The 10,119-nt window shown below is 52.2% G+C and overlaps 1 protein-coding gene across 1 annotated transcript in view; it reads right to left on the bottom strand.

Moving 5' to 3' along the window:
- LOC131510832 (zinc finger protein 709-like) overlaps positions 1-9,831 on the bottom strand; it is a 30,834-nt gene extending 21,003 nt beyond the window's left edge. The window contains exon 1 of the mRNA XM_058728413.1: positions 9,152-9,831. The gene's annotated coding sequence lies outside the window, so the exon portion shown is untranslated. The remainder of the gene's footprint in view (positions 1-9,151) is intronic.
- Positions 9,832-10,119: the final 288 nt, after the last annotated feature.

The raw sequence follows: 10,119 nt of genomic DNA on the forward strand, positions 1-10,119 counted from the left end.
CCAGTGGTTCACACTCCACACCCCGTTTCCTGCTAACATGTAACTTACAAGCTACAACATGCAATGTCCCCCCAGCGCAGAAGGACTTACGAGACATTTACCCTGAGGACAGGACCACACTGATGGCAACAGCAGAGCCCACAGAAGGAAAACATGAACTGGAGACCCCCACGCCCCACCATCCCGGGACGGAGGGGTTCACTAGAAGGCCCCAGCCGCAAATACCCACCGGAGCGACACAGATGAGCCCTGGGCAGCCACACGGCAGCCACATCACCGGTGGCACTGCTGACATTCCCCTCTCGCACCGCAACAGAGATCCGGTCAAGTGACACCTGCTTGGGGGTGACGACACGGAAAGCTGCCAGCAGAAAGAGATATGGCCAAAGGACAAAAGTCCTAAGTGTCACCCACACTGGACTCCCGGGGCAGCGAGAGCCTCTCCAGGAACAACAGGCCAAGGAGCAGAGCAGGAGCCGCTCACATCGGTCACCCGCGGTGCCCACACCGCACAGGACACCCCATTGCAGAGGGTCACGCCCAATCCCCACACGGGAGCTAAGCTCTCCCTGCTGACACCAGTCCTCCAGGAAGGAAGGAGGGGACCCGGAGACCCCAGGGGACCCAACCCTGGATATCTGCACCCCCTACTCCAGGGCTCCAATTCTAACCAGGGAGGAAACCCTCCCAGTTTAGGATCTGACCCCTACACACTGTGTTCATGACCCTTCCAATGGCACTTGACCCGAGGAGCCTTCCCTCAGTCTGACCTGCACATCTTCCTGTTTCCACAGATCCCACTTAACCCCACAACCCCTTGGACGATGCCAACACCGGTCCTCAGGAGACATCCCAGGGCGGCCCCAGATCGCTCCCAACACAGGTGTACCGGCATCCCCTTCTTGGGGCCCTGCGTCCTCTCTGGGCGGCCACAGCCCCTTCCGCACTGGTCCCGGGGGCCACCTGCAGGCAAGCGAGACCCCACCGCACCTTCCCTCGCCTCCCACCAGGCCCAGCTTTGGGGGTGGCCGGTCCCCAGCCCAGAGGAGGCCCCAGCTTCCAGCAACCCGGGTCATCCAAATGACACGGGGACCCCAAGCTGCTGTGTGGACAACCAGGTGCAGAATCACGGCTTCCACCCTGAGGTCAAGGCCACAGTGGGAGGGGCGGCTCTAGGGCCCCTGTGTGGTTTCCCATGAATGGAAGCTGTTTATCCCTTTCAGAGAACAGGGACCTGGTACCGTTAGAATTGAACCCGTCTCAGTTCACAGAATTTGTGTGCGTCTCTGACACCGGCAATTCCCAGGGGACAGATCAGGAAGACAGTTTTCCAGCTCTGGACCCTGCGTGGAACCATCACCAGCATTTGGATGAATCCTCTGATCCATGACTCCACCCACCTGCATGAAGGTGTGGAGCCCCCTGCAGAACACCCCCCCCCCCGACCCTAATGGAGAAGGACAGTTCTGTCCTGAGACACTTTTCCCCAGGGGACGCTCTCTGGATAAAGCCCCCAGTAACCCGAGTCAGCAGGGACAGGAACGACCTGACACACTTACCACCCTCTGCCCTGAAGGGGAAGAAAGGAGGCAGAAAGAACTCGGGCATTTTACACCTGCTCAACGCAAGGCTGGCGGAGGACAGAGCCATCCGTGCTGAGCTGGACAGGGTGACAGGTCCTGCTCACAGGTGACAGGTGACATGCAGACGCCTACCTGAGCCCTGTGCTCCCAGGAAAACCTCAGTGGAAAGGCACTCCCTCCCCCACCCTGTTGGGGTTTGGAAAACAGCAGGCTGCACAAGGGCCCCTCCCCCGTCAGACCAGGAGAAGACTCACAGGAAGTCCCCCTGGTTCACCCATGACAGGGCCATGCGCAGACCCCCCCACACCCACACTTTGTGCCTCATCTGTGATCAGCTCAGCTGCTTGTCCCCGTGACCAAGGGGCACAAAATGCTGGCTGGTCCCGCTTTGCTTTGGCTTCTCTCCTTCCTTCTGAGCCCTGAACGTGGGCTTGCCCTCATCCTGAGCCACACAGCCCCTCCTGGGGACAGGGGGACAGGCTGGCCTCAGGGAACCTCCACGTCAGCACCACACCTGCTCACGCCTGGTTTCTTTCCTCTTCTTCTCCCTTGTACACAACTCGCAGACAACTTACACAACTTGAGACACTCACAAGTCTTATGCTCACAGTGTCCTCCCTGTCGATGTAGCCCCCTGCCTCCTGCACAGCCCTTGCCCCTAATGCAACAGCCCACTCCCCCCTGTAGCCCCTGCCTCTAATGTAACAGCTCCACCCCCCCCCCCCCATGGCTCCTGCATCTAGTGCAAACGTGCCCCGCCCCGGGCATGGCCCCAGCCTGAAGTGCAACGGTGCCCCTGCTCCCCACTTTGCAATCATTCTTCTCAATACAGGACTCTCCTTACTCACTTCGAATTTTTGACTGAATTGACACCGGTTTGACCAACTGTCCACCACTGCCCCTTTCCTACGCAAACTTTACCCAGGCCACTGTCCTCCCCACAGGCCCGACTGCAGGTGGCCCACACTCTGAGCATCCACTGAGCTGAGGAACAAGGCCCTGGGGACGTGAGCCAATGAGGCCTTCCTCCACCCCAGGGGCTGGATCCTGACATTGGGCCTTCCTGCCCATCCCCCTCTCACAGAACAGCCAAGCCGGTTCTGTTTCACTGGAGGGTCCCTGAGATGGGAGCAGGTCCCTGTTGGAACTGATTGTAATAAACTGTCCTCAGCCAGGTGCAGATTTGAGGTCATCTCCCAAGTGTGTCACCAGCTAGACCTCAAGCTGACGAGCTTGTACTCACAGAACTTTGCCCCACGTTTCCCTAAGCTGTCCTTTCCAGCTGTCCTTTTAACTCAGGCAAATGACAGGAACCCGCCCCTGGAGCAGACTGACCTGCCCTCACCAGACCTCCAGAGCCCCAACCTCCCCAACCAGTTTGAGAAGCCCCGCGATTCCTGTCTGTGCAGAGGGACCTGGAGGGACCTCTGGAATGACCACCAATTACCTTTACCTCATTATCACACTGAAGTCTCCACTGGGGGAGGAGCACAGCCTCCTGTACATGACTTACTTCCTGGGGACGGGCCTGCTGCCCTAAGGCCCACCTCCAGCACCCCTCCTTCCACCCCACACAGGACGAGGAGGCTTCCCCATGGAAATATCCATCCAGCCCTAAACCAGAAGAGCCCATCCACCCTCCCTCCGGGGGGTCAGGGCTTTGGAAGTTATTTCCTGTGATCTACTGATCTCTGTATCTGCTGCTAATAAAGTTTTCTTCCTGGGACTGCTCAGTGTGGAGCAGTTTCTGACTCACCAAGCAGAGAACTCAGGTTGGTTGGGTGACAGGTCCACCGTGGGTCCCCCTGTAAGCTCAGCGGGTTAAGGGGTGCCCAGAAAAGCAATCGTTTTAGGACCCCCGCTCCATTCCGTGATCTACGCCTCACCGGCTCTATCTGCCCAGTACACCCCTTGCAGAGCTTCCTGGTCCGGGTCAGAATCACAAAGAAATGGAAAAACAGAAAAGCAATCTCAGCCATTTACGACTTGAAGGAACAGCGTGGAAGCAAAGACTGACAGTCCGCACCAGGCCAGGAAACAGCCAAACCCGTGAAACGCTCCGCGCGGTTTCCAAAGTGAGAAAACCCTGCATTTCTTACCCGAGATCGCAGCCCAGGACCCCGTGCGCGCGCACCTGCTCCCTCAGCGCGCGCTCAGCCCCGGCCCCACGTCCCACACTTACCTCCGCTGGATTCTAACGTCCAAGTCTCAGCCCCCGGGAGCAGCTCTGGCTCCGTGACCGTCACACTGCACGCGTGCTTTCTGGGCACGTCTTGCAGCTCGGTCCGAGCAACCTCACGCCCGCCTAGACTGCCCCCGACAAAGCTCCCCTTTCTGAATATTCATCGTCACCCTCCATAAAAGACCCCCCCCCCCCCGGGGAGTCGCGGATTCGGAAGCTATTCCCTGCGGCCTCCTTATGGCTGCAAATAGTTTCCTTTACGAGACAACTCACCCGGACAGTCTCTACCTGCCCTCCACCGAGGAGCAAACTCCTGCTTAGTCAGCTCGTCGCACACGCTCCCCGAATCCCAGGCCTCCCCCCTGCCCTCCCCCCGCCTCCCTTCTCAGTTCCAACCGCCCAGGACCCAGGTGCGGACCCCGGGGGACGGGGACACCCCGCCGCGGCCGCTTCCACCTAGGTCCGGCTGGTCCCCTCCGCCCCGCCGGCCCGCGCACTCACCATCTTGGGTCCCTGCTCCGCGCCCTCGGAGCTTCCTCCGCCGACGCCCACACCCGCGCCTGGGGCAGCAGCGGATCCGAGGGCGCCAACGGCTCCGGCTGAGAGCCACACCCCCCGGACTCTCACTCGGGCCTGGTAGGGTAGTTTATACGTCCCGGGCCCTGATTGGACGTTGCTTCAATCCCTGCGACCTGATTGGATGCTGTCCCGAAGATACCACCCCGAACCAGATTGGACATTACAGACAGCGCTTCCGCACCTTGATAGGACAGTCTGGGGCCTTCACGTTCTGATTGGAAGATAATCCTGACACCACCTCTGCGGTCACAGATTGGGCTGAACGCCCAGGCCCCGCCTTCTCCACTTTGAGTGACAGGTTGGAGGCACACACGTGGTTCCTCCTCCGGCCGGGAGGTGGGCCCTCAGTCCAATGTGCTCTGGGCGGGGTCTCCTGCCTGCCTCCTCCTTTTCTGTCGCGCATTCCACTCCGTTTCTCTGTGGACACTCCCTTGTCCGGCGTGGGATCGGGACGTGACAGAACAGAAGGACCCAGTGATCCTTCAGTCCGTGGTCTACACGTGGTCACTACGTTTAAGAACAGCTCACTGACCGGTGACCTCATCGCACGGGAGCCAGGTCCACCCGTGTTTGGAGCTGACATTTGACACCCAGAGTCCCCCCCCCTCTGACCCAACCTCCACTTCTCAGTCCTCGGGTCAATTAAAAGTGCCCTGTGTCTTCAGCCACCATGCGACGTGGGATCCCGCGGTCCCAGCCGGGCACAGCCACAGGTGTGACACGTTACAACACTCAGGTGTGCGTTATATTCTGCAAGGAAAGTCACGGCAGATACAGTTTGTAATCAGTCCCTGTGGATGTGGAATGTAAACGCTCCACTTCCTTCTTCAGGTGGTGGGTTGATGTGGGACAGCCTGGGAACACGCAAGGGGAGGGGAGGGGAGGGCAGGGCAGGGGAGGGGAGGGGACGGGAGGGGAGGACACTGAGTTTTACTCTTAAGTGTGAGCACAGGGGGCGCCTGGGTGGCTCAGTCGGTTAAGCTTCGGCTCAGGTCATGATCTCACATTCCGTGAGTTCGAGCCCCGCGTCGGGCCCTGTGCTTACAGCTCAGAGCCTGGAGCCTGTTTCGGATTCTGTGTCTCCCTCTCTTTGACCCTCCCCCATTCATGCTCTGCCTCTCTCTGTCTCAAAAATAAATAAACGTTGAAAAAAAAAAATTTAAAAAGTGTGAGCACAGGAGCACCTGGGCAACTCAGTCGCTTGAGCGAAGGACTTCAGCTCAGGTCATGAGCTCCTGGTTAGTGAGTTGGAGCCCAATATTGGGCTTAAGTATATTGTCCGTTTCAGATCTGTCCCCATCTCTCCCTGCCCCTACCCCTGCTCCCTCTCTCAAAATAAATAAACATTTAAAAACATGTGTGAGCCCTATGGGATGTGAATTATATCTCCATTTTCCAAAACAAATTTAAAGGCCACAATAGCCAGGAAATCATGCCTCCTGGGCACTGTTGAAATATTTCATGCCTCTACGGATTTGCCTACTCTGCCTATTCAATGTTAGCGGACTCACGCTATGTGGCGTGGTGTGGCTGGTGTCTTCCACGTGGTAGAACATTCTCACGATTCGTTCACGTGCATGATGTGTCCGTGCCTCATTCCTTTCTGGGGCTGAATCACCGAACGTCCTGTGGATGCGCCGCACCCTGTTCATCCATCCACACACTGGGGGACAGTTGGGACGTTTCCCTCTTTTGCGGGGAACGCCCAGTTTTGCACCTGGCATTCGTGGGCACACATCTGAGTGTCCGTTTCCGTTTCCGTAGGACTGGAACACTTGGGTCACACTGCGGTTCTGTGTTTCACTTCTTCAGGAACCACCAAACGTTTTCCACGTCAGCTGTCCTAGTTTATACTCCCACCAGTGTAGCTACCAGTGTAGCGAGGTTTTGTTCTCTCTTGGAGGCACAGAAATACACTGGACAGTCGTGCCCCAGGGACCGATGATCTTCCTGTCGTTTCACAAACCACTAAAGCTGATCTGGAGGAGAGAGAGTCTTCTGCATCTCTACTTAGTTACAGTACGCAGGTAGTTTCATTGTCTGCTTCCCCCCAGTGGAAGACATCATGTACCTGTTGCAACTTTTGGCTTTAAAGGGACAGAAAGCCTCAAAAATCTGCAGTTTGCTCAAACTCAGGACCAACGCTTAGGGCACTTGATCGTGGAACCAGACCTCATTCGGATCCAAAGAAAACCCCTCAGGACTGCTTAATGCTGACACATCCCCTTTTGACTCCCCATGGCAATTTACATGCCACTCCTCTAAACAGTAAAGATTTTGCATAGTTTACTGATGGGTCTTTTCAAAAAGATCAAAGTGGTAAATATTAACTTGCATGTACTACTGCAAATCTTTTTTTTTTCTTTAAAGATTTTATTTTATTATCATTGGTTTTAACGTTATCTCTACACCCAGTGTGGAGTCAAAATCCAAAAGTCCAAGACCAAAAGTTGCATGCCCCACTGAATGAGCCTGCCAAATGCCCTGTAAATCCTCTCGAAAGTACTGAGGAAACAATACTTCTCCCTTTGACATCCAACCCAACAGGATAGTTACATATGCTTACTTGGCCATATACCTTAGTGAAGGGTAAAACCAAAACCATTTAGTCCCATAGTTTGAATGCCTTTGGGGTACCTAGGAACTGTGGAATATTATGGAAATAATGAGGTGTTTTTATCTTCAGTGGGGGGATAAAACAGAAAAGGCTCCTGTGTCCAAAATTTACAAGATACCATATTTTGACCAACTGATCTGTCTGATATTAAGGGTACTGGTCTTTCCAGACTTTACCTCCTGGGGGCCAGAGGAAAGCACCCCACTGTATTTCCACCACAATCACTGTTCATGGAAAAAAAACAAAACAAAACAAAACAAGCAAATCTGAGTCATGGTCCAAAGGGTTGTTCTTCCAGGTCATAATTGGGAACAAAACTGACCAAAGATACCAAGATTCAGTGCCCGAACACATTAACCAATATTGGAATTTTAACAAATATCCGTTAAATAAAGAGATAACTGAACTGGAAATGTATCTTTCAATAATAAAGACTGAAAGTACACACAGAATTGGCAAATTCCAGTATCCACAGCAGCGAACAGAAATGAACTTGCAATAAGACAAGTCTGGTGTCATGATCAGATAGTAGCCATATTCTGGGATGTATAATTCACGGAATTTTTCTCTAAAATTATATAAAGTTGCATGTACACCTCCCCTCAACAGACACTTTCTTATCACCCCAGGGTCCAAGAGACATTGTAATGGAAAACAGATATTTTTATATAACCATATGATTACTTCAAGTCTGAGATAACAACATCTACATCCTACAGATGTAGAGGACAAAGAAGGACACTTAAAACCATCAGTGTTCATATCAGTGACACGAACTAGGAATCCATACATGTGGGATCCCTATTAAGGAAGAGGCACCTGGAAACTCAAGGCCATATTCCCAACAATGAACAGATTTTTGCCCCACCTGAATTTTCATGAACAAAATACATGAAGTTCTATACCTGGAGTTTTCCCAAAATTGTGTGCATCCAGGATCATCTCCAATGTACTGGCTCACATTTTAATTAAGATTTTAAGAGAAAAAAAGACAAATAAGATTTTAAGGGAGAAAAAATGCTTTCCCACGGCATGTCTGTGCTCAAAGATTCCTGGGATACCTGAAGGCTTTTCCATGGTGCTTAAGTTCATAAGGTTTCGTGTCACTGTGCTTGCATGTGTGTCCTCGAAAGGAAGAGAGACAAGTGAAGACTTTCCCACAGTGTGGTCGTTCATAGTGTTTCTCCTGAGCGTGTGTTCGCACATGTTTTCTCAGGCTTGACTTATACCTGAAGGCGCTCCCACACTCTTAACATTGATAGGAGTCTCTCCCCAGTGTGAGTTCTCACATAGCGTGGGAGGTAGCAGCGATACATACAGGTTTTCCCACAAACGTCACACTCATGGACTTTCTGTCCACAGTGAACTGACACATGACCCTGAAAGGAAGATGTGCAAGTGAAAGCTTTTCCACATTTCTTGCACTCTGGAGATTTTTCACTACTGAGACTCTTCGCATATGTGTCAGATGCTCTCCCAGCATCCTGACCTTCATAGGATCTCTCTGCGAGGTCTACATCCACGTGAGTGCTGAGGCTCGAGACGGGGCTACAGCCCAGCCCACATTCCTCACAGGGACTACGTTTGAGCCCTGGGTGAGAGCTTCACGTCTTCTCTAGGAAGGAACCATCTGCGAAGGCTTCTCTACACTTAGTGCACGATGTGCCTGCAGTAGGACACCCCTCATGCACAGGAAGACTTGTAATCGGGTTCAGGGCTTCTCTACGTCGATCTCCTTCATTCAGAACGTTCACAGACACTCCCCACCAAAAGACTTCCGTTCAAAATAGGAAGGCACATTGTCAGGGAATAATGATTATAAGTGATCTCTTTATTAATAAATGATCTATTGATGCTTGTTAATTATTATTGGACTACATAATGTCCATTGTCAATGAATGGGTTTGTTTGTGGCACTGTCTGTATGGTTACAACGTGGAACAAGATTAATGCTTTGGCATTAATGACAGTCATAACTTTCTGGGTTTCTGACATATAGTTTTTCCTGACCATTACTTCCAACTGAATTGTTCTTCAGATGGTCAATACCTAGAATGCGTTTATAAAAACATTGTCCTGTGCAAATCTGACTATACGATTGTTGAGCTAGGTTATGGCTGTTCTTAAATTTCAAGGTAGTCTCCCAATCTCTCCGGATCCACACATTCCTCCTGTACAACTGTCACTCACCTCACACACCCTTCCTGGGTTTGGGTTTCATCTCCACTGCTATGAAACTTCTGGTTTTCTCCAAAGGCAGAACAGGAATCGTTTATTGTAAATATTACTGTTTCCTCTTCACTCAATTGGCTATTCTGCAAAGTGTTCCAGAGTCTTTGATCCACACACTTTACCCTTACTGGGAGAAAGTACAAGAATTGGGAGCCTAATTTAATTTCTTTGGAAATGACCTGGTGTGTAAGGTAAGAACATAGACCATATGCTGATTTCTATTCATACACTGATCCTGAAATGTAGATGAAGTTCATCAGAAAGAATGAACACGTGACCAAAGAAAAATTCGGGAGACCCTAGTGATTTGGGACTTTGGCAGTAATAGGAAAAGGGTACATAATGGCGGCCCATTCACTCACAAATACTTCCGAACAGATGGAGACTGGGGCGCCTGACCATTGGAAACTGTGGGTTAAGCATCCGACTTCAGCTCTAGTCATGACCTCATGGTTCACGAGCTCCAGCCCTGGGTGGGCTCTGCACTGACAGTGTGGGGCCTGCTTGGGATTCTCTCTCTGCTCCTTCCACACACTCTTTCTCTCAAAGTAAATAAATCATCTTAAAAAAAAAAAAATAGACATAAAGTGGAGATAAGTATCAGACAAGCAAAGTAGGAAGGAATTGGGCAAAACACACACATCCACACCTACCTCTACAAGAGGAACACAAAAGGCTCACCACGAGGGTGAGGATGGATGAAAAGTCCCAACAGGGAAGCCACGTGGATGACAGACATCATCTTCTCAAGCAAAGGCTGAGTCACCTTTCTAATGGCTGTGTCCAAATGCTTTTCCTTCTCCAGAACTTGGTCAACCAGAGGAACACTGGTCTGTTCTGAAGGCACAGAGGCCCTCGGTGGAGCCTGTCTGCGCTGCCCCAGCTGCCACTAGGAGATTAGATGGTGTGTGTGTGGCTGCTGTCCT

The sequence above is a fragment of the Neofelis nebulosa genome, chromosome 4 (assembly GCF_028018385.1).
Source record: "Neofelis nebulosa isolate mNeoNeb1 chromosome 4, mNeoNeb1.pri, whole genome shotgun sequence".
Lineage (NCBI taxonomy): Eukaryota > Metazoa > Chordata > Mammalia > Carnivora > Felidae > Neofelis > Neofelis nebulosa.